Source organism: Sus scrofa, chromosome 8 (assembly GCF_054392235.1).
Source record: "Sus scrofa isolate SSC_HxYL_T2T_F1_AM1 chromosome 8, Sscrofa_HxYL_maternal_Yorkshire_Landrace_v2.0, whole genome shotgun sequence".
Taxonomy (NCBI): Eukaryota; Metazoa; Chordata; class Mammalia; order Artiodactyla; family Suidae; genus Sus; species Sus scrofa.
Genome location: NC_139390.1, coordinates 97,141,872 through 97,164,275, shown reverse-complemented (window position 1 = coordinate 97,164,275; position 22,404 = coordinate 97,141,872). Strand labels below are relative to the sequence as shown.

The 22,404-nt window shown below is 33.6% G+C and overlaps 1 long non-coding RNA gene across 3 annotated transcripts in view; it reads right to left on the bottom strand.

The window, feature by feature from the left end:
* The window catches only part of LOC102163618 (uncharacterized), a 501,092-nt gene that overhangs the window by 476,239 nt on the left and 2,449 nt on the right, over nucleotides 1-22,404 (bottom strand). The gene's annotated exons all lie outside the window — the stretch shown is intronic.

Here is a 22,404-nt window from a genome sequence, read left to right as displayed (position 1 = left end):
TGAAATCCAAATCAGAATTCCAGTGATGTGTTTTGTGGGTATCAGCAAACTAATTTTAAAGTTTAAAGTGGAGAAGCAAAAGATCCAGAGCTAAAAGAGTGAACACGATATTTAAGGAAAATAGAAATTTGAGTACTGACAGCAAGACTTACTATAAAGCTACAGTAATTAAGACAGTATGGTATAGCTGAAGGAATAGATATATCAATAGAACAGAATAGAGCCCAGAAATTGATTCTCATTAATATAGTCAATGACAGAGAAAAAAAAAATACCATGGAGGGAAAAGAATCTTTTCAACAAATAGTGCTGGAACAACTAAACGTGCACATTCAAAAAAATTAGCCTAGACACAGACCTTACATCCTCCACAAACATTAACCTAAAATGATTACACACCTAATGTAACACACAAAAGCATAAAACTTTCAAGAGATAACATAGGAGAAAACATAGATGACTTTGGGTATGGCAAAGATCTTTGAGATGCAAAACCAAAGGTACAATCCATGAAAGAAATAACTGATAAACTAGACCCATTAAAATTGAAATTAAAAATTTTTTATGAAATATATTGTCGACAAAATTAGAAAGAAATACACATACTGGGAGAAAATATTTACAGAAGACACATCTGATAAAGGATCATTATCCAAAATATACAAGGGACACTTAAAACTCTATAGTAAGAAAACAAACAAACCAACTAAAAATGGACCAAAGATCTGAACAGATACTCACCAAAGAAGACAGCAAATAAACATGAAAAGATGCTCCACATCATATGTCATTAGTGAAAGGCAAATTGAAGTACAGTTACATATCACTATACATCTATTGGAATGGTTGAAATCTGGAATACTCATAACACCAAATGCTGGAGAGGATGTGAAGCAACAGAAACTCACATCCATTGCCAGTGGGAATGAAAAGTAGCATAATTACTTTGGAAAGCAGTTTTGCAGTTTCTTCCAAGACTAAATATACTTTTACCATATAACAATTGCACTCCTTGGTATTTACACGAGTCAAAAACATATCTGCACACACAAAAAAAATTGCTCATGGATATTTATAGCAGCATTATTCATAACTGTCAAAACTTGGAGGTAATCAAGATGTCCTTCAGTAGGTGAATGGATAAAAGTGTAGTACATGCAGGTTATGGGATATTATTCATTGCTAAAAAGAAATGAGCTATCAAGCCATGTAAAGACATGGAGAAGATTTAGTTGCATACCCAGTGAAAGAAGTCAAACTGAAGTGGCTACATACACTGTGATTCCAACTATATGTATGATATACTAGAAAAATAAAACCATGAGAAGAGTTAAGAGTTCAGTGGTTACCAGGATTGGGGGTTAGGAATGAACAGATGGAGCATAGAGAATTCTTAGGTCAGTGAAAACACTCTGCCTCATACCGTAATGACGGAAACATGTCATTATACATTTAGCCAAATCCACAGAATGTACAACATTGAGTGAACCTTAATGTAAACTATGGATTTTAGGTGATTACAGTCAGTCAGTGTAGGTGCATTAAGTATAAGAAATGTGCCTTTGTGGTATGAGATATCAATAACGAGGGAGGCTATAAGTGTGGGGGGCTTGACGGATGTGGAAGGTCTCTTTAACCACCACTTAACTTTGCTGTGAACATAAAACTATCTAAAAAATAAATTCTTAATTTCATTTATTTTTATTTCTTATTTTTTATTTTTTTGTCTTTTTGTCTTTTCTAGGGCCGCACCCACAGCATATGCAGGTTCCCAGGCTGGGGGGGTCCAATCGGAGCTGTAGCCGCTGGCCTACACCAGAGCCACAGCAACTCAGGGTCCGAGCCGTGTCTGCGACCTACACCACAGCTCATGGCAACGCCGGATCCTTTCCCCACTGAGTGAGGACAGGGATTGAACCTGCATCCTCATGGATCCTAGTTGGGTTCATTACCACTGAGTCACAACGGGAATTCCATAAATTCCTAATTTTAAAAAAAGATATTATGTAATCACTGTGCTTAACTCTATTTTGAAGTAGATCATTTTTCTAGATAGAGCAGAATGTTTCCAATACAAACATATGATTAGTTGTGAAACAGGTTGCAGATCATGTTTCCTAGAAAGGGCTGCTGACACTAATTTGATTTTGAAACAGCTTCTAAGACAGTCTTGTGTACATCCAGAAACACACTAACATGCGCACACACATATTCCTGACATATGTAAGCATATAATTACTCTTATCAGGTAAATTCATTAATAACACTCATAAACAGCAGATGATTAATATGCTGATATTTTATTACTGTTTATGGGTTAAATGTCAAGGAGAAACTCTGCCAAATGAATTTATTTGTGTTGCTTACATATATTTTGTTAAATATACTTTGAGGAGTTTCTGTGGTGGTGCAGTGGAAATGATCCGACTAGGAATTGTGGGTTCAATCTCTGGCCTCACTCAGTGGGTTAAGGATCTGGTGTTGCTGTAAGCTACGGTGTAGGTTGCAGGCATGGCTCAGGTATGGCGCTGCTGTGGCTCCGACGTAGGCCGGCAGCTAGAGCCCCAATTAAAACCATAGCCTGGGAACCTCCATATGCCACAGGTGCGGCCCTAAAAAGGCAAAAGACAAATATATATACATATATATATATAAAAATATATATGTATGTGTGTATGTGTGTGTATATATATATGTATATATATATATACTTAGAAACACAGCTTTCTTCACTTGTTAGGAGGACCAATGTCCAAATTAAATTTAAAAATATAAAATAGTATAACAAATAGTCAAATTTAGAATTGATTTCACAGAAATCATAATGTTTTTGGTAAATTTATTACAGGTTGAAAGGTGGTACTTTACAGAGATATGGATTATGAACACAGGATAGTTTTGAATATTTTACTATTTGCTATTTTAAAATTAGTAATCAGGTTTATATCCTGAATAATTATGTTTTATACTTTTATTATTCAGTAATTTTGCCAAATGCTAGAAGTACTATTTTTATCATGTTAAATCTCACTTTACATACAATAATACCAAAGAATAACTGACATTGGTTAATGAAGTAATTTTAAAAAGGCATAAGATTTTCCTATCCATGCATATTTTAACCAGCAATAGTGAATGACCCTTTGCATCTTCCTGTAATTTACTGCACTTGATTTCAAAATTTAAAGTCTGAAAGTAAAAGCTATTTACTTTTTAATATTTAGGATATAACTGTGCTGAAATGTAAATTATATTATACCATGATTTTCTTTCTTTAAATATTATTAGATAACATGGGGCTAAACTAGGACAGCAATGTGTGGACCAACTTAATATTTAATTTACAAGTGGGAAATTTAACCTAAAGTAACAAATAAAAAGTCTAATATAATTGGCCTGATGGACTTTGAATTTTAATTTGTCCAAAGAAGTTTTTTTTAATAAAGCAAAGAATAAGATAAACTGTACTACAAAGACTAAATGACCCTGCTGACTGTATTAATAGTCCATCTTGTCTTTATTTGAGGTAGCCTAGCCTATTTTTCTTCAACTTAAAAATACCAATCATATTGTTTTCTAGAGTTTTGAAATGCCTAAGATTATATAATTTCTTTATCTTTTATTTTTAATGATTTTTTTCCATTAAAACTGATTTACAGTTTTCTGTCAATTTTCAATTTTACAGCAAAGTGACCCAGTCACACATATGCATATACACTCTGTTTTCTCACAATATCATGCTCCATCATAAGTGACTAGATGTAGTTCCCAGTGCTATACAGCAGGATATCATTGTTTATCCATTCCAAAGGCAATAGTTTGCATCTATTAACCCCAAACTCCCAGTCCATCCCACTCACTCCCCCTCCCCCTTGGCAACCAGAATTCTGTTCTCTGTGTCCATGAGTTTCTTTTCTGTGGAAAGGTTCATTTGTGCCATATATTAGATTCCAAATATAAGTGATATCATATGGTATTTGTTTTTCTCTTTCTGACTTAGTTCACTTAGCATGAGAGTCTCTAGTTCCGTCCACATTGCTGCAAATGGCATTATTTTGTTCTTTTCATGGCTGAGTAGTATTCCATTGTGTATGTATACCACATCTGCTTAACCCATTCAGCTGTCAATGGACATTTAGGTTGTTTCCATGTCTTGGCTATTTTGAATAGTGCCACAGTGAATACATGGGTGCATGCACATTTTTCCAGGAAAGTTTTGATATATGCCTAAGAGTGGGATTGCTGGGTCATATGACAGTTCTGCATACAGTTTTCTAAGTTACCTCCATACTATTTTACATAGTGGTTGTACCAGATTATATAATTTCTGAGGTAAGCTTACCTTACAGAATTAGTGGTTGAAAAAGAAATAAACAGAGTTTGGAAATGCTAAATTTTAATCTATTGGATCAGAATTTCATAAAAGAATACTTGCCAAAATTCTAATGCATAAAGAGAACTTAGAAAATAAAGAATACTCAGAAATCAATTTATCTTAAAAACACATTGTTTCAAAATATTAAGTGTATAATTTGCACTGATGGTTTTTTAAGCTACCTATTACAAAATCAGTAAAAATGACAATTAAGGAGAAGTCATAAAAACACTACTTTATAATTACACTTAAATTCAACCTATGAAGTAAAATATTTCCCATTTTTAAAATTGAAATTTTAATATTTAATAAAGAAAAAGAAGTCAGTTTCAATATTTTCTCTTATGAATTAAGATACAAACTTTATATGATATTTAAATACAAATTAATAAATAATTAATACATTTATCATGCAAAATAAAGTAAAATGTAGCTTATCTATGCAAAATGTATTCTTCAACTCAGGAGCTAAAGTTTAAAAAGTGGTTCTCAAAATTCTTTTCCTGACTACAATATTTGAGCTCTAGGAGCGGCAATTTCAAGGGCACTTGTCAAGAAAGATAATATCAAATAATTTAAGGTGACTCTTGGTTGAGCTATTTTGTCTTGCTGGTTAAGTACTATTTCTGACTGAGGTATTAGATTCTCTATAATCTTCCTAAAGAACAAACCCAATCAGATCCTCAAATAGCCTTAAGCATCTTTCTACCCAAAGACCTTTGCAAAAACAGCACACTGTTACAGGTCTCTATTATCCAGCTTTCTCTTTCCTTATGAGTCTTATCCATCAAGACTTCCTTGAGCAACCATTTCTATCTACACAGGATTAGCTAGGCCTCTATATTATATACACTCAAAACAACATATTGTTATCTTTGGTAGCATTTATAAAACATATTTAATAGTTTTTATTAAAATAGCTAATTTCTATAATTTTCCAATATAACTAAGTCTCAGGATAGCAGAAATTTTTTGTTGTTGTTGTTGTTTTTGTTTCATCTTTTTAGGACCACACCTGCAGCATATTTAAGTCCCAGGCTAGGGGTTGAATTGGAGCAGTAGCCACTGGCCTACACCACAGCCAGAGCAACAAAGGATCTGAGCCACATCTGCAACCTATACCACAGCTCAGGGCAACACTGTATCCTTAACCTGTTGACTGAGGCCAGGGATTGAACCTGCATCCTCATGGACGCTAGTCAAATACATTTCCACTGAGCCACGATGGGAATCCCAGCAAGAATTTCTTTTACCTTTACCAGCTCTGCATCTATTATTAAACTAAACACTAACTACCACAGATCTTGAAAAAAATTATTTGACTGCAATTATTTGAATTCTGGTTTTAATCAGTTATGAACAGATTCATTTCTATATCATACCAATATACTTAAGATCATATATATCTAAAAAATGAGAATCATTTTCAACTATTTTTAGTTTAACTGAATCATATTTTCTTGGCAAATAATTCAAAGGCTCTTATAAATCTTCTTTGCAATTTTTGGTTTCTAACTTGATTTCTCTTATATGTTGAAGTCCTTATGCCATTAGGAATCAGTATGGATAATATATATATATATATATATATATATATATACACATATATATATATATATAAAACAATGATTACCTATTCAGTACTGATGAAAACTACCAAATTAGTTAAAATTTTGGAAGAACTGGCACCCAAGTATTAGATGGCCCCAAATTCAGGTTCTTTGCTCCCATTTCCCTTAATCCCACTGCTTAGACTTATCCTGCAAAATTCATCTTAAATGTCTCCTTTTAAATAATACTTCATCTGTTTTTGCTCTTTTCATTCAATCTTCTCAAAAAAAATTATTGTTTATTTATCCAAATTACTACATAGTTGAGTAAGTGGTGTAGTGATGCTCCAACTCTGCTCAGGGGCCTGGGCAGAGGAGGACAGACTGTGGTGCCTTGGAAGTTGCCTTTAGAGATGCTAATGACTTTGGAGCTCGCTCCAGTCTCCTGGGCCAAAGTCCAGACTGAGTTTGGAGCCCAGTTAAAGTAGCCATAATGACACAGCCATACAACAGTCAAAGGGAAGGGGCAGCCAACATCCAACCACTGCTGGTAGAGGGGCGCAGGCCAAACCAAGGTAAACAACTGGGGCCTTGTGGTTGTTACCTAACCGAAATCTCCATGGTCATGTCATTGGCAACACTGTGATCTTTTCAGATTATAAAACTCACACCAAACATTTAGAAATATCATATAAAATAACAACAAAATCATCTGTAAGCTCTCCCTCCACCATGCGATAACCACCATTAACATTTGAAGGTATTCAAATAGATTTTATTTTATTTATTTATTTATTTACAGTTTATTTCAAATAAATAAATAAAGATCTGAAGACCACTGCCCAGACCTGCCCCAGAGCTGATCACTTCCTCTTGTTCATCACACTTTATCTAGTGTATAGCCTTGCTATCCTCTTATAATTTATTAAAAAGAATTATTTTAAAGCATATCTGCCTCTTTATTATAGACTATTGCATTAAAAAAAAAGGGAAAGCGGAGTTCCTGTCATGGCTCAGCAGGTTGAGAACCCGACATAGTGTCCATGAGGATGTGGGTTTGATCCCTGATCTCACTCAGTGGGTTAAGGATCTGGCACTGCCCTAAGGTGCTCTGTGATGTAGGCCAGCAGCTACAGCTTGGATTGTACCGTTAGCCAGGAAACCTCCATTAAAAGAAAAAAGACAAAACAAAACAAGGTAGTGTTTTATTCAATTCTATATCCTTGGCAAATCTCTCATTTTGCTAAGTAGAAAATTTATTACTATGTGTTTTGAGGAAATTAAAAAAACGAGGTTATGTAGATCAATTTATGAGGCAAACATAAATATTACCATTTTATTTATCAGCATGCTTTTGGATTTCATGATTTACTGTTAATGGTGTTAACATCTTACAGTTCAGTTATACTGAAATGCAGTATGTTTTCAATGTTTATATTCATGCCTCTGTTTGACAATAACATGAACTTTATTCAAGCATTTAAATTTAACTTCCATATCTCAGAAGTTCTAACAGTAAATAATTGAATGGAAGAGACATGTAGAGTAACATAATGAAGAACTCAGCTTTCCTGGCAGGGGCTGGGGGAGGGGGGATATGAGGTTTCATCTCCTCCTATTGTTTCTCAGAGAGTTAACCTTACTTTCTATTTACCAAGTTCTAACTCAGCCCACAAACAACAGGTTTTTGCCAATTGGAGGCTAGCTTATAACAAAAAAAGAAAAAGATGGAAACAAAGGAATAATATATGGCAAATAAAAAAGAATACCTTCTAATTATAATAGATGGTGGACACTAAGACCACTTTTATCAACAGGCATCTTGCAGTTACATATGAAGTTCACAACGCCCTGGTTCAATGTACCTGAAAACTTCCTTGACAGGTTTTATTCCTCCTTCTATATAGCTTATGTGCTAGTCTCTGTTCAGGATCTTTTCTATTGTCCTTTGAATGGTAATCCTCTACAGAAAGCCTCTTTCTAGGTTAAAATTTAAAGAATATACCAATTTTATTTATATTTTCTAAAAATACTTTTAGTGCTTTTTACTTGTATGATAATGACTTTTCCTTGAAAATCTTCACATTTTGTTTTCAATTAACTACATATTTAGTTCAATTACATAAATGAATTAATTTTATAATTCATTTATTATTTAAGTATATAATAACATAAATCCTTACTTTAAAGTGAAATTCACAATTTTCTTTTTCTTGTATACCACTAAATTTAATAAAGTCATCGTATATTCATGTTTGAAATTTCTATTAATATATATTTTGTAATGTTAAGAAAATACATGTATTCATTTGGCATATTTACTCACCTTTATGGATTTTAAGAAAATGAAATAGCTTACTTTAAAATTTTTTTCTCAAGAACTGCTTTTTTTAAAAATGCAGTAAGATAACTTTATAACATAATTCCATGTAGCTTGTTTGAGAGACTTGGAAAAAAATAACAGAAAGTCTACATAAACATTTTATTCATGACATTATCCAATATGTTGACTGCCATTCACTGATAATGTCACAAATAACTCTGTTACCTAACACTGGTTTCTATTCAGGCTGTTATTACTTCCTCTCACATTCTGCAACTACTTACTATATAATCCAGTTGAGGGTAACCAACGCATATGAAATCTTTCCCTTTCACCCTACCCTTTGATTGATAGAATTCTTGGTTTCTATTAGGAGTGGACTCATTTGTATGTAAGGTATTCTGTAACATCCAACTGCTTGCATAAAAATTTAAAACAAACAACAATCAATGAAATTTTGTCCTAGTTTCAACCGAACAATGCTGGATGTTGCACACACTGAGAAGATTCTCAGAGGACTTTTTGCAAGTGTGACTATTTTTAAAGTATTTAGAAGTATGTATCTTCAACAAAAAAACCAAAAGAAACATTTTAAAAGAGGAAATATCAATAACAGTGGCATCTTGAATTATTTGATTTGAGGCTTGAAGGTAAATATAATTCAAATGACAGAATTTAAGCCTCCAGCTGTACCTCTGCACACTGAACTGCATTTTTTTTGAATATGGCAAAAGGGTTAGATGCCTACTGGTTATATAGTTAAATAACACAATCTATATTCACAGCTTGCAGATAGGAGGAGATTTGGATCACAGAGACCATTCACTTTCTAGTTTTTAATGGTTTTTTTTTTCAGTTTTTACATTGTTACAATTTAGGAAATATACTTTACTTTTCATTCCAGGAAAAAGAGTTCATTAGTAATAACAACAACCTATGCTGGATGGCTGAAACAACAGAAGGCAAAGCTTAAATATTAAAATAATGTACATTTTCACAACTTTTTTTTTTTTCTGTGGCTGCACCTGCAGCATATGGAACCTCCTGGGCCAGGGGTTGAATCCAAGCCACAGCTGCAGCAATGCTAGATCTTTTAACCCACTGAGCCGAACCAGAGATTGAACCTGCACCTCCTCAGGGACCTGAGCCACTGCAGTCAGATTCTTAATCCACTGTGCCACATTGGGAACTCCAATTTTCACAATTTTTGTATGATTGCAAAAGTAACTAAAGATTATTATAGCTCCTTTTATCAAAATTCTAATCAAAGATTGGAATTGTAACCTCAATAGCAGTAGATAATATAGTCTTTAAAGTTCAGAAATATAATAATAATCAACTCTGAGAATAACCTGAAATTTTCTTTGGTTTGGGAAGAACATAGTCTATAAGGTAGTATAATTATCTATGTGAAATGTGTTTGAATATAAGATTTATTATGCATTCAGCCATTTGGACAGTCTTCAAAAATCTAGTAAAACATTGAGGAAAACAGCAGTGATGAGTTTAATAAAAAATTAATTGAAGTGCAGAAACTGAACAAGACCTAACTTCCAATGTAAATCTCTCATTGGTAGAAGGTAACACAATAAATGATTGAATATATTATAAAAATATTATTAAAGAAAGTATACTCAGAGTGCTTTAAGTTTTTCAGTTGGCACCTTTACAACATGACTTGCCTAACTTCAGATTAAACAGTTTACTTTCATGTCCATTAAATCAGACCCATAACTACATGTGGATTTGTGTTTGTATAGAACAATGAAGGACAACTGTGATGAAGTCATCACAGCCTATAGTAATTAATTTGTAATTAACTAGTAGTTAATACTCTGAAGAAGGAATCAAAACTGAGGGTTTTGTTTGTTTGCTTGTTTCATTTTTTGGAGGTAGAAAGGCATAATCAATTATCACTGACCTATCACCATCTAGGTGTCTATGAGTTGCCTGAGTTTACTATGTTGTCCGGAAATACTTGTGAAATTCCTTTCAATGTACTGCTAGTTTTAGAAACCCTATAATTATAATGATCATCACGGAAAAAGAGTTCAGGATTTATAATTCTATCAAATTCCACTGATTAGGTAGAACTAAGTTTTCAAGTGCCAATTCCTACATGCTTACATATCAAATCATAATTTGTGAGTAGTTTATTTCATTTTCCAATCTTGAAATACCAGTCAAAAAAGATTTAAATGTGAAATATGTGAGAAATAGAATGAAGAGTTCATAATTTTATTTTTCATCATTTTGGTAGGATATTCTCCTCACTAATGAGCTTTTCTTTTTCAGACATAGAGTAATTGGATATTAGCTTTTGCCGTTTGTATATTCATCCTGAATTTGTAAATAATTTTATAATGACATAAAATTGTGCTCAAGAAATGTGCCAGTGGTGAAGCAGGATGATTAGGCAACAAAATTAGAGTAAACAGTAGTGATATATAACTTCTCAATTATAAATAAATATCATTTAAAGTAAAACTTTGGGTAAACAAACAGTCACCGCCATAAAACAATTTGGTTAAAATATTGAATATAATACCATTTGTTGTTTCTAAGTGCAGTTAAGAACTTAGAGAAAGAAAATCCTAAGCTTAGTGCTTTAAACTTCAAGGTTAAAGGCTTGAATAAAGAACAAGAAAGCAGAGTTCCCCTTGTGGCTCAGCGGTTAACAAATCTGACTAGGAACCATGAAGTTGCAGGTTCAATCCCTGGCCTCGCTTCCTGGGTTAAGGATCTGGCGTTGCAGTGACCTGTGGTGCAGGTTGCAGATGTGGCTCGGATCCCACATTGCTGTGGCCCTGGTGTAGGCCAGCAGCTACAGTTCCTATTAGACCCCGAGCCTGGGAAACTCCATATGCTGCAGAAGCAGCTCTAGAAATTGCAAAAATACAGGGGAAAAAAAAAAAAAAGCTTCCATGATCCTGACAAAATAATCTTTTTTTTTTTTTTTTTTTTTTTTTTTCAGTAGCCATAGGGCTGCTATTTCTGAAAAACAAACCTAGGGTCTAAATACTGTTAGTAGCTGAATTACAACAAAAATGAAATGCATAGCTTCAAAAGGTCCATTATTATAAAGATAGGGAATTAATGGGACCCTCGAAATTGGAATGGTGGCATATGGGCAGAATCTCAGAAAGCTGGAGATGCTGAACTCCCAAATTCCTTCTGATTCTTTGAGGAATGCAGTCTCTCATTTGCCTGAAAAAGCTTTAATTGCCTTACCTGGGGCAATGGTCTGGTAGGAGACTTCTGGTCATCTTCAGGATCCATTCCTACAGCTCCTTACTGTCTCCAGATCTAGAACCAGACTCAAGTACTACTATGTCCAAGAAGGAAAGGTAAAGAGTGTGACTCACAAGAAGGCCAGATACACTCCTAAATGTCAATATTATGTGAAATTACATCAATAAAAATGTGGAAAAATGTTTTGGAAGGGATCCCATGAGTATTGTGTTAGGATGAAAGAAGTACAACGTTTTATCAGGCTGTGTCATTGACAGGGATACACTAAAAGACCTTAGAGGTTTAAAAAGTTATCTAAGATGAATGGAAATTCTTGAACACTTTTGTTTTTTGAGTTAAACCTAGACTCAAAGGCAACTCATACTAAATGATACTAAAGTGCTGAAAATTCTTAAGGTATACAATTAATAATGTTATCCAGAGATTAGAGGCATTTGAATGTTAGAATAGATTACCATGCAATACCTCCAAACTATGTCCCTTGGAAAAGTCCAGAGACTACTGCTTTAAGAAGTTTCTGGTAAACAAATGTGTAAGGGGAGTCTCTAGCCCTATATTCTCAAAACTTTGTGTGAGTTCTTGTCTGTGGGCCAGAAATCATAGTGAAAGATCTGTCATTGAAGTACCTGACTCTTTGAATTCAAATCAGGATCAGCACCAGAATGGTGAGGGTCAAAAGGTAACACTTAACTGTTAAAGATAAGGTAGTTGTGATTACTTTAATGTTAAGTATGTACAAACAGTAGCCATAATGATTTGAACTGCAGAAGGGGATGTTAGCTAAAACGATCATGATGTCCCTAGAAGAGCCATTGAAAAGTATGACAAAATTACTACAATGGAGAGTCATAGTCCCTCAAAATATTCCTAGATTTAAGGCAATTTACACCACATAGATTCTTTTTTCTTCTTCTTTTTAATTTTTTGGCCATGCCCATGGCATGTGAAATTCCAGGTCCAGGACTGAACCCATGCCACATAAGCAACCCAAATTACAACAGTGACAACGCTGGATCCTTAGCCCATTTTACCACCAGGGAACTCTAGCACAGATATCCTTGAATGAAGAGGAAGCCTAGTCCTCTTGAATAAGTACTTTCTTCACTGACAAAATTTATAAATCTTTTCTTGGCTTTCCCCTGAAGGATCTGACACAATTTACCAGGATGGTTGTGTATTGGGAAAGAGAAAACAATCAGAATATTTGGGGATACCCGATGTTGATTCTAAACTGAGACCCCAGATGTCACTAGAGTCCACCATTCAGAGTAGAGGCTTATAGAAGTCAGGCAATCAGTGGGGTTCCCAGCATGGCTCACAGATGCACCTTGGAACTCACAATGCTTGTGGCCATGATGTATGGCAGCGGCTACAGATTGGACCCCCTCCCCGCCTTGCCTGGGCATCTCCATATGCTGCTAGTGTGGCCCTAAAAAGACAAAAAAAAAAAAAATCAGGCAATCAAAAAAGTTTGATTTGGGTCCAGCTTAGTGTGGGATCCTGAATACCATCTGTGGTTATTTCCCAATTTTGTAATGCATAATTGAAATAAATATACCCAGAAACTGACAAATCCCTGATCCAAAGAGTAAAAACTATTGGCAGTAAAGGCCAATTAGAAGTCATCATACTTCCACTATTGATTAAAATAGTCAATGAAAGGTAATACTGTGCTACTATAGGGATTTCAAAGATTGTGCAAGATTGAGATGCAGAGCAGGTGAATCTTTTCATATGTTCATTCAACCCACATCCTTGATCTGTGTGGAAATCAGATGGATCTTGGAGAATGAGAGTTTCAGTATTGGATCAAATTACTCTTTTTGAGGCAGATTCCTATACTTCCCATTTTTAGTTCTATGAAGTCCTCTGATTTCTGACAAACCTCCAAGATGTGTTTATTTTTCCATGGATGTGAGCTCATCTTATGATTTTGCTGAAAATGTCCAAGATTGGAACTGCTATTTACAATTACAAGAAGCCCATTTAGAGAACATTCTAAATGATTTCAGAGACTATTTCTTTGACCTCCTATGAACCTTGTAAGTATTCTCAAGTGACAGAAGCAAATTATAATGCTTTTGCTTAACTATGTGAATAATTTCTCTATTTGTGTGTTGGATTGTGTTGGCCTCTGAGATGAAATGTTTATCCTTGAGATATGTGTACCTTTCATATAAACAAACTGACACATATACACTCAAAAACAAATGTGAGATTATGTTTTGGGGTTTTCTCAGGAAGACACTAGAATGTAGTAGGAAGGATGAGGAAGCATTTCATCATCTCAAACTGATGGAGAATTCTCCCAAGTGACAAGTACTAAGTCACATGTTGGAGTGGACTATTGAAACTCTACTCCCTATGATCTCAAAGTTGATATTCTTATTTGTATATTTAAACATGGCTAAAAAAACATTTGGTTCACAGTTGTTTAGAGTTAAACAAAAGAAAATAGGTTAAAAAGCAGTTTCTCCTGTGAGAGGAGGAGAGGAAGAGTACAGAAAATCTTGGCAAAGTGTAATGAGGAAGTGGAAGCCCAGGGGAAAAACTAGATTCCCCAAATGAGACAGCAAGAAAACCTGCCAGAGACACACAGGGGAAATATGCCAAGATAACATATTTTCTCTGAGGGAAACAGAATCTGTGAGGAAAAACAAATTGAAATTGGGTAAATAACTGAAAATAAAATCTGAAGAATAACGAGACAAAAGGTAATGAGCACAAGACAGAGAGAAAAAAAATGTGAGATTTCATTTACATACAGATAGTTGCCTTTATCTGAATACATGTGATAATGATTTTTCTTCTGAAACAATATTGTTAACAAAAAATTTTAACTATTCATGTGTATACCTTTAGTATTCTCTTATTGTAGAATGAATTATTGATGGAGAGGATAACAAAATGTTTATTATTATTCACAAATCTGCATTAGACTTAAGATTCAGATAGTTACAGCATCAAGTCCTAATAGTGACTAGTCTGCTACGGAATATGGTTTTAACATTATGAGATCAATTTCTTTCTGTTTAACAAAATCATCTTGTTACTTTAAAGGCAAACCACAGAAATAAATGAAATAACTCAAGAAAAAAGAAACTTATTCCCAAATTATAATATGATAAAACATATGGAGAAAATTCTAATATCCAGTATTTTCTACGGAAAAAAAAAAAGACAACCCACAGAATGGGAGAAAAATCTTTGCAAATGATGCAAAAGCCAAGGGCCTAATCTCCAAAATATACAAAGAGCTCATACAAAAAAAAAAAAACCAAATAGCTCAGCAACAAAAAAAAAAAACCAAACAACCCAATCGAAAAATGGACAGAAGACCCAAATAGACATTTCTCCAAAGAAATATGGGTGGCCAGTAGGCACATGAAAAAATGTTCAGCATCACTAATTATTATAAAAATGCAAATCAAAACTACGATGAGATACCAAATCACCTAACACCGGTCAGAATGGCCATCATTAACATGTCGACAAATAACAAATGCTGGATAGGGTGTGGAGAAAACGGAACTCTCCTACGCTGTTGGTGGGAGCATAAATTGGTACATCCACTATGGAAAACAGTATGGTGGTACCTCTGAAAACTCAATATAGAACTACCATACGATCCAGCAATTCCATGCTTAGGCATATATCTGTACAAAACTTTCATTCAAAAAGATACATACACTCCTAAGTTCATAGCAGCACTATTCACAATAGCCATATCGGGAGACATGTTTCTACAATCTTTTCTTAGCCTCTTTGCTTCTTTTTTCTATGCTGAAAACTCCTTCTTGTCTTGCTTTACTTTACCCCATATTCCTGCTTGAAAAACAGTCATAGTGCTGGTAAATTGGTCTAGGCATGCCATTTACACAGCATGATATGTCCTGTTAAAATAAGAGAAAGAGGATCCTCATGGCCCCAGGGGTTGTTAGTGGGATATGCATCAGCAGAGAAGAGGTACAAACCTAGGCATGCCGGGTTGCTGCAGATAGGCAGATAGGCACGCCATCTGCAGAAGCATGATGATTCTCTAGATGCTATGCACAGACAGCTAACACCAGGCTTCCTCAATGCTAATGAGTGTTAAATGCATAAAGGTTAGAGTAAAAGCCTAACCAGCTATGTGACTTTTAAAATAATAAAAGAACTATATCCTGCATCTACAACCCCCTCCTCACTTGACATAATCCTAAAGAGCACAATAAAAACAATGTGGTTTCTTGAGTCAGCACTGGAGGTCCCTGAGACCTTGAGGTCCCCCAGTTCCCACCTTTAATTACGATAAATGTCTCTGTGTTTGTTTTATGTTAACTTTTTCTTAAGTTTCACAGCACCTCTTCTTCAGCACTGACCTGCTGAGCTGGTCTCACACAGCCAAGACATGGAATCAACTTAAATGTCCAACATCAGATGAATGGATTAAAAAGATGTGGTACATGTACACTTTGGAACACTATTCAGCCATAAAAAAGAACCAAATAATGCCATTTGTAACAACATGAATGCAGCTCATACTAAGTGAACAAAGTCACAAAGAGAAAGACAAATATATGATATCACTTGTATGTGGAATCTAAAATATGGCACGAATGATCCTATCTATAGAATAGAAACAGACTCATAGACATGGAAGCTAGATGTGGTTGCCAAGGGGGACGGGGGAGGAAGTGTGATGGACTGGGAGTCTGGGGTTGGTGGATGCAAACTATCACATTTAGAATGGATAAGCAATGAGGTCCTACTGTACAGCACAAGGAACAATGTTCAATCTCTTGGAGCAGAACATGATGGAAGATAGTATGAGAAAAATAATGCATGTATATGTATAACTGGGTCACTATGCTATACAGCAGAAATTGACATAACACTATAAATCAACTATGCTTTAATTTTAAAAAATACAAAACTGTACACAGAGTGGTACTTCGAAAATGACAGAACTAAATTCCTACAAAATACTGGTACTTTTTCTTAAAACATCTTAAAACAATAAACCAAGGCAGCAGAGATCACAATTGCTTCTCCAAAAGAATCATTACTCTTTTTTTTTTCTGTCTTTTTTAGGGCTGCACCTGAGGCATATGGAGGTTCCCAGACAAGGGGTCTAATTGGAGCTCTAGCTGCCAGCCTACACCAGAGCCACAGCAACACCAGATCTGAGCCACATCTGCGACCTACACCACAGCTCACAGCAACGCCGGATCCTTAACCCACTGAGCAAAACCAGGGATCGAACATGCAACCTCATGGTTCCCAGTCGGGTTTGTTTCTGCTGCACCAAGACGGGAACTCCAAGAATCATTACTCTTATAGATTCCTGAGAACTGAGTAGATAATTTCACCAAAATATATTTTATCAACATAAGGCAATAGTAATTTTTTTACTTCACTTTCATGAGAATTATTGAAGTCATATAAGGTCCATTAAACTGTTTAGCAGAATATATTTTTATAAAGACAATTTTACTATGACTTTTCTACAGAATCAAATGATTAATGCATCATTTGAAAATGATGTCCCAATAAACATTTAGAAAGTTATAGAGAAGTGATTTTACTGAAATATAAGTTACAAGCCAATAAATACAATCTGATGATTATACATTTTTCTACTTCATAAAAATTATATTGATTTTAAAATATCAAAGAGTAATACAGAAATTGGCACAACATTGTAAATCAACTATGCTTTAATAAAAATAAAATATCAAATATCAAATGGTAACATATTTTCATATTTATTATAAAATGAGCAACTATTCTTCACCTGAAGCTCAAAAATGTTTCCGTAATTTTATATTTAGGAATAGTCACAACAGTGGGAGAAACAAGAAGTGTTCAGATATGAACTTATTTGAATAATATTTAGGCTATTGATTAAATAAATATAGGATTACTGGTGAAACATATCAAAAGGTGACCATCTTTTAAAAATTTTACTTTTTTCCAATATATTATCTGAAATTCAAAGCACTTTTGAAATACTAACATTCTTATGCATTATGATCTGGGTTAGGTCAAGCAGTGTAACAGGAAACAAACCTATCTCTGAAATGCCGTATTGAAAAATGTGCCAAAAGAAATATGATAAAAGTTATTCAGTTTCTAGTTATTCAGTTTTTCCAGTTTCCAGGTCATTTTTTTTGTTCTCTGACAATATCAGATACAATACAAAAATTTATCACTTCTTTTGTTTGCTTGAAAAAATATAACTTTGAAATGCTTCCTTGCTTAACAGTTTAATTTATATCAAAAGCAGTAGTGGAAATTCCAAAGTCCTTATCATTTTCTACAGCCTTTATGGTTCTGCCATTGAGCTGAATGTAATTAATGATACACTGGCATTTTCAGGTTAAACGTTTTAGAAAATGGGTCAATGCTACAAGCTTTTTATTTCTGGAATAACTTTCTTATTTCCATATGCACCTGCTGGTTTTTTAACATAAAAAAAAATTTTAAAAATAAGGCTAACTTAGATTTAAAATAACCTGGATAATACTAGATAATATTGTACATTTTATTTTTATTATACAGGATACATTTTTTCTCATCTGTATTATAAAGAACAATTTTACTAGTTGTTATAGACTGAATTGTGTATTCAGAAATCCTAAGCTTCCAGTAACTTTGAATATGACTGTATATGGAAAGGGGACTTTTTAAAATTTAATTAAGCTAAAACAAAATCTTTAGGGTGGGCCTAATTCAATATGACTTGTGCCCTTATAGAAGAGGAAATTAGGACATACAGAAAGAGACATCAGGAGGCTGGAACACAGAGAAAGGGTCATGTGAGGATATAGCAAGAAGGGTGGTGTCTGGCAAGCCAAGGAGAGAGAATCTCAGGGAAAATCAAAGGTGCTGGCAACTTGATCTCAGTCTGTTAGCCTCCAGAATGGTAAGAAAATAAATTTCTATGTTTTAAGTCACCTAGACTGCCATATTTCTCTATGGAAGCTTTATCAGGTTACTATACCTGTAGCGGCAATTTATTTTTTTATTATCCATTTTAATTTGCCTTCCTCAGCCATCAGAAGTTTTTCCCTTAATGAATCATTTTAATGTAAATCTATCCATCACATCTGATAGATATATTGAAAATTATTTATTTATTTATTTAGTAAATTGAAACTCTAGGCTATAATATTGCTTTTACTGTGAAAAATAATAATTTTACATAAGTTTCAACATGGGAAAAGCAGATTCTACATAATGGCTTCCAATGACTATTCTCTTTAATAAGTCCAGTTCTAAAGAATCACTGTCTGTAATAGATGTAATAAAGATGCTTAACTTCTTGATAAGTTACCTTTAACTTTAGAGCTTTCAATCTCATAACAGAGTGATAGAACAACATAGGAAGAAATATAATACAAATGAAATGCATGTAATCACATTGTACGTAACATATACTATTATGCTCTACTGTAATTTTTATATAAATAATTTGTTGGGCATATCTAGTTTATTTATGATAAATTAGAAATGTTTGGATATAATTCAATTATAGAAAATGAAATGAGAACAATTACTTAGTGCTACAAAATAGTTTGACTTTGAAACATTATTCATCAAAGAGCCAAATGATGTAGGTCAAAGATCATGTTCTAATGAGCTATGCGATCTTGAGGACTTCATTTAATCTTATTGGCTTTGTATCTATATGAATGAGGTAATGAGCAATAATTACTCTGAAATCCATACAACTTTAAGATTCTATGATTGTCAGACATGGAATATTATAGTTAGATGAATTATTTTTACGTATAGACATACAATTTGAAGTTTTTTTAATTGTAATTTTAAAGTTATGTGTTTATGTTGCTTATATTGTTCAAATTTTAAATATATTCACTGGGTTTCATAGCACATATTTTAAAAGAGGAAGCTGTGAAGATTTTGAACATTACTATCTTCCAGTACTGGAGGAAACTGTTGGGAGAGCACAGCAATAACTGATGTTAAGTTCATTCCATACTGGAGATAAAGTAGAGAATGATGTTAATAATTATTAACTTCCCAGGGATGTGTACTGAGTAAGATCACCTTCTATGACAGCACTGGTATACCTGCCGCAGATTAAGTGCGATAACTTTTTTTAATGTGTTAGGCACCTACTGTGTATTATGATTTCTGTTAGATGTTACATATGTAGAAATGTTTTTTTATGTTCAAAATGGCAAGAATTTGGCAGTATGTTTATATATGATAAATTTATACATATATATGATACCATTATATACTGTTTATATATATATATATGTATAAAATACAGGGTCTGTTTAAGTTTTGGCAATTATGAATAAGACTACTGTAAACATCCATGTGAAGATTTTTGTATGGATGTAAGTTTTCAAGTCACGTAAATACCAAGGATTGGTGGTGTTGGATCATACAATAAAAATGTTTAGTTGTATAAGAAACTGTCAAATTGTGTTCCAAAGTAGCTGTACTATTTTGTATTTCTACTAGAAGTCTATGAGAGTTCCTCTTCTACCTTCTCTCCAGCATTTTCTGTCGGTGTTCCAGATTCTTGCCACTCAAGTTAAGTATGCAGTAATATGTCACAGGGGTTTTATACTGCATTTCTCTGATATGTGGAGTATTTTCCTATATGTTTATTTGCAATTTGTGTATCTTCCTTGGTGTGTGTCTGTTCAGATTTTTGGGCTATTTTGAATTGGTTGTTTGTTTTATTATTATTGACTTTTAAGTATTCTTTGTATATTTTGGGCAATGGTCTTTTATCATATGTGTCTTTGGCAAATATTTTCTCCCACTGTGTTAATTGCTTTTCTCATTTTACTGACAGAATCTTTCACAGAGTAGACATTTACAATTTAATGAAGTCCAGCTTATCAATTATTGCTTTCATGGATTGTGCCTTTGGTGTTTTATCTAAAAAAGGTACTACCACACCAAAGGCCATCTAAGGTTTCTTCTATGTTATCTTCTAGAAGTTATAAAGTTTTGTGGTTTATATTTAGGGTCTATTATCCACTTTGAGTTATTATTTTTGTGAAGACTATAAAGTTTATATCTAGATTCATTTTTTTGAGTGTGGTCATTCAGTTGTTCTAGTACCATTTGCTGAAGAGATGATCTTTTTTCCATTGTACTGCCTTTACTCCTTTTTCAAAGATCAGTTCACTATATTTACTCAGGTCAATTTCTGGTCTCTCTATTCTATTATTCTGGTCTCATTAATCTGTCCATTCTTTGCCAATACCAATTTTTCCCAATTTACATACTTTTTTTCTTTATTTTCTTGCTGGATTTCCTAGGTCTTCTACTTCTTTGTTGAAAAAGAGTGGTCAGAAGAAACACCCTTGCCTTTTTACTAATTTTTGTCTTTTTTATCTTGAAGAATGACATATTCCTGAAAAAATCCTATACCCATATAAAACACAAATTTTGCATAGCATCTCAGAATATTTATGAACCTGCCATCCCAAAATACTTTAAAATACTGTGAGCACTCTGATTTTGCAGGTTTTTGAAGGAATATTTTTTGTGCCCCAAAAATATTTGTTAACCGAGAAGGTAGTTGATAATTATGACCACTGTGTTAAAATATAGGAATATGTCCTGACATATTTTATGGATTTAGGGCAACAATTAACCTTGAAAGTGCATAAAAATGCTCCAGTATTATTGTTTGGATGGTGTTACTTTACTAAAGATGAGTTATTAGAACTAATAGAGTAGTATATATGTGGACAATAAAAATATTCATTATAATTATCTCATTTTGGTGGAAATTATTCATATTTTAATTATTGTTATCATAGTTACCTTTATCGTTATACTATTCAATTAAAGAAAAGGAAAGACTGATAAACTATGGTAAAATTTCACCCTTGCAAAACTGTTTTAAAAAATTGACATGGCAAAATCCTACTTCATAAAGATAAAAACAGTTTCTGTCAATCAGAGAAAAACCTATGTAATACTCTCCTATGATTTGGTACCACCTATCTCTACAGACAGTTTCATACCAACTTAGACTCTCAGAATGTGAACAATCTTTTAAAAATCTCAGTCAGCAGCTAGGTGTGACCATTGTAAACTAAAAATTTGATATTAAAAACATATGTTTAGGACTTCCTGTCGAGGCACAGTGGTAATAAACCTGACTAGTATCCGTGAGGATGTGGGTTCAATCCCTGGTTTTACTCAGTAGTTTAAGAATCTGGTGTTGCCATAAGCTGTGGTGTAGGTCTCAGATGCAGCTTGGATCTGGCGTTGCTATGGCTATTGTGTAGGCCAGCTGCTAGAGCTCCAATTTGAACCCTAGCCTGGAAACTTCTATATGCTGCAGGTGCAGCCCTAAAAAGCTATATATGTGTGTATGTGTGTGTTTGTGTGTATTTATACACATAAGCTCAACTTTATCATTTTAAGATTTGAAAATATTTTATTTTGAGGTATTTTATAAACTCAATATTAATATCTTGCCTGAAGTATGTATTTAATTAATCTCAATAGAATTATGAAAAGGTAAGAGAAATTTCCACCTTGCCCTATGTTGATGTTCAGATTACAATTTAGCTAAGGATCTTATAAAAAATACTATTTTTTTATCCATGCACATTTCATAAAAATGACTGGGAAGAGCACTGAAACTGTGTGCTTACCATTAATATAACAGTAATAATAATGATTATTTTCATTATTACTGCATCTTATTTTAACCCACTGTAAATTCATAAACACATATAAATGAAAAGGAAGATTAAAATCAATAATAATGCTACTTCTGAAAATATATTTTACATATAACACTCTATATTTTGAATACAGAAATGCTAAGGAACATTTTTCTTTACATGTTATTTTGTAACATTTTATACACAATGTATCATGTTGCTATTTTATGCCAATAAATGTACTTA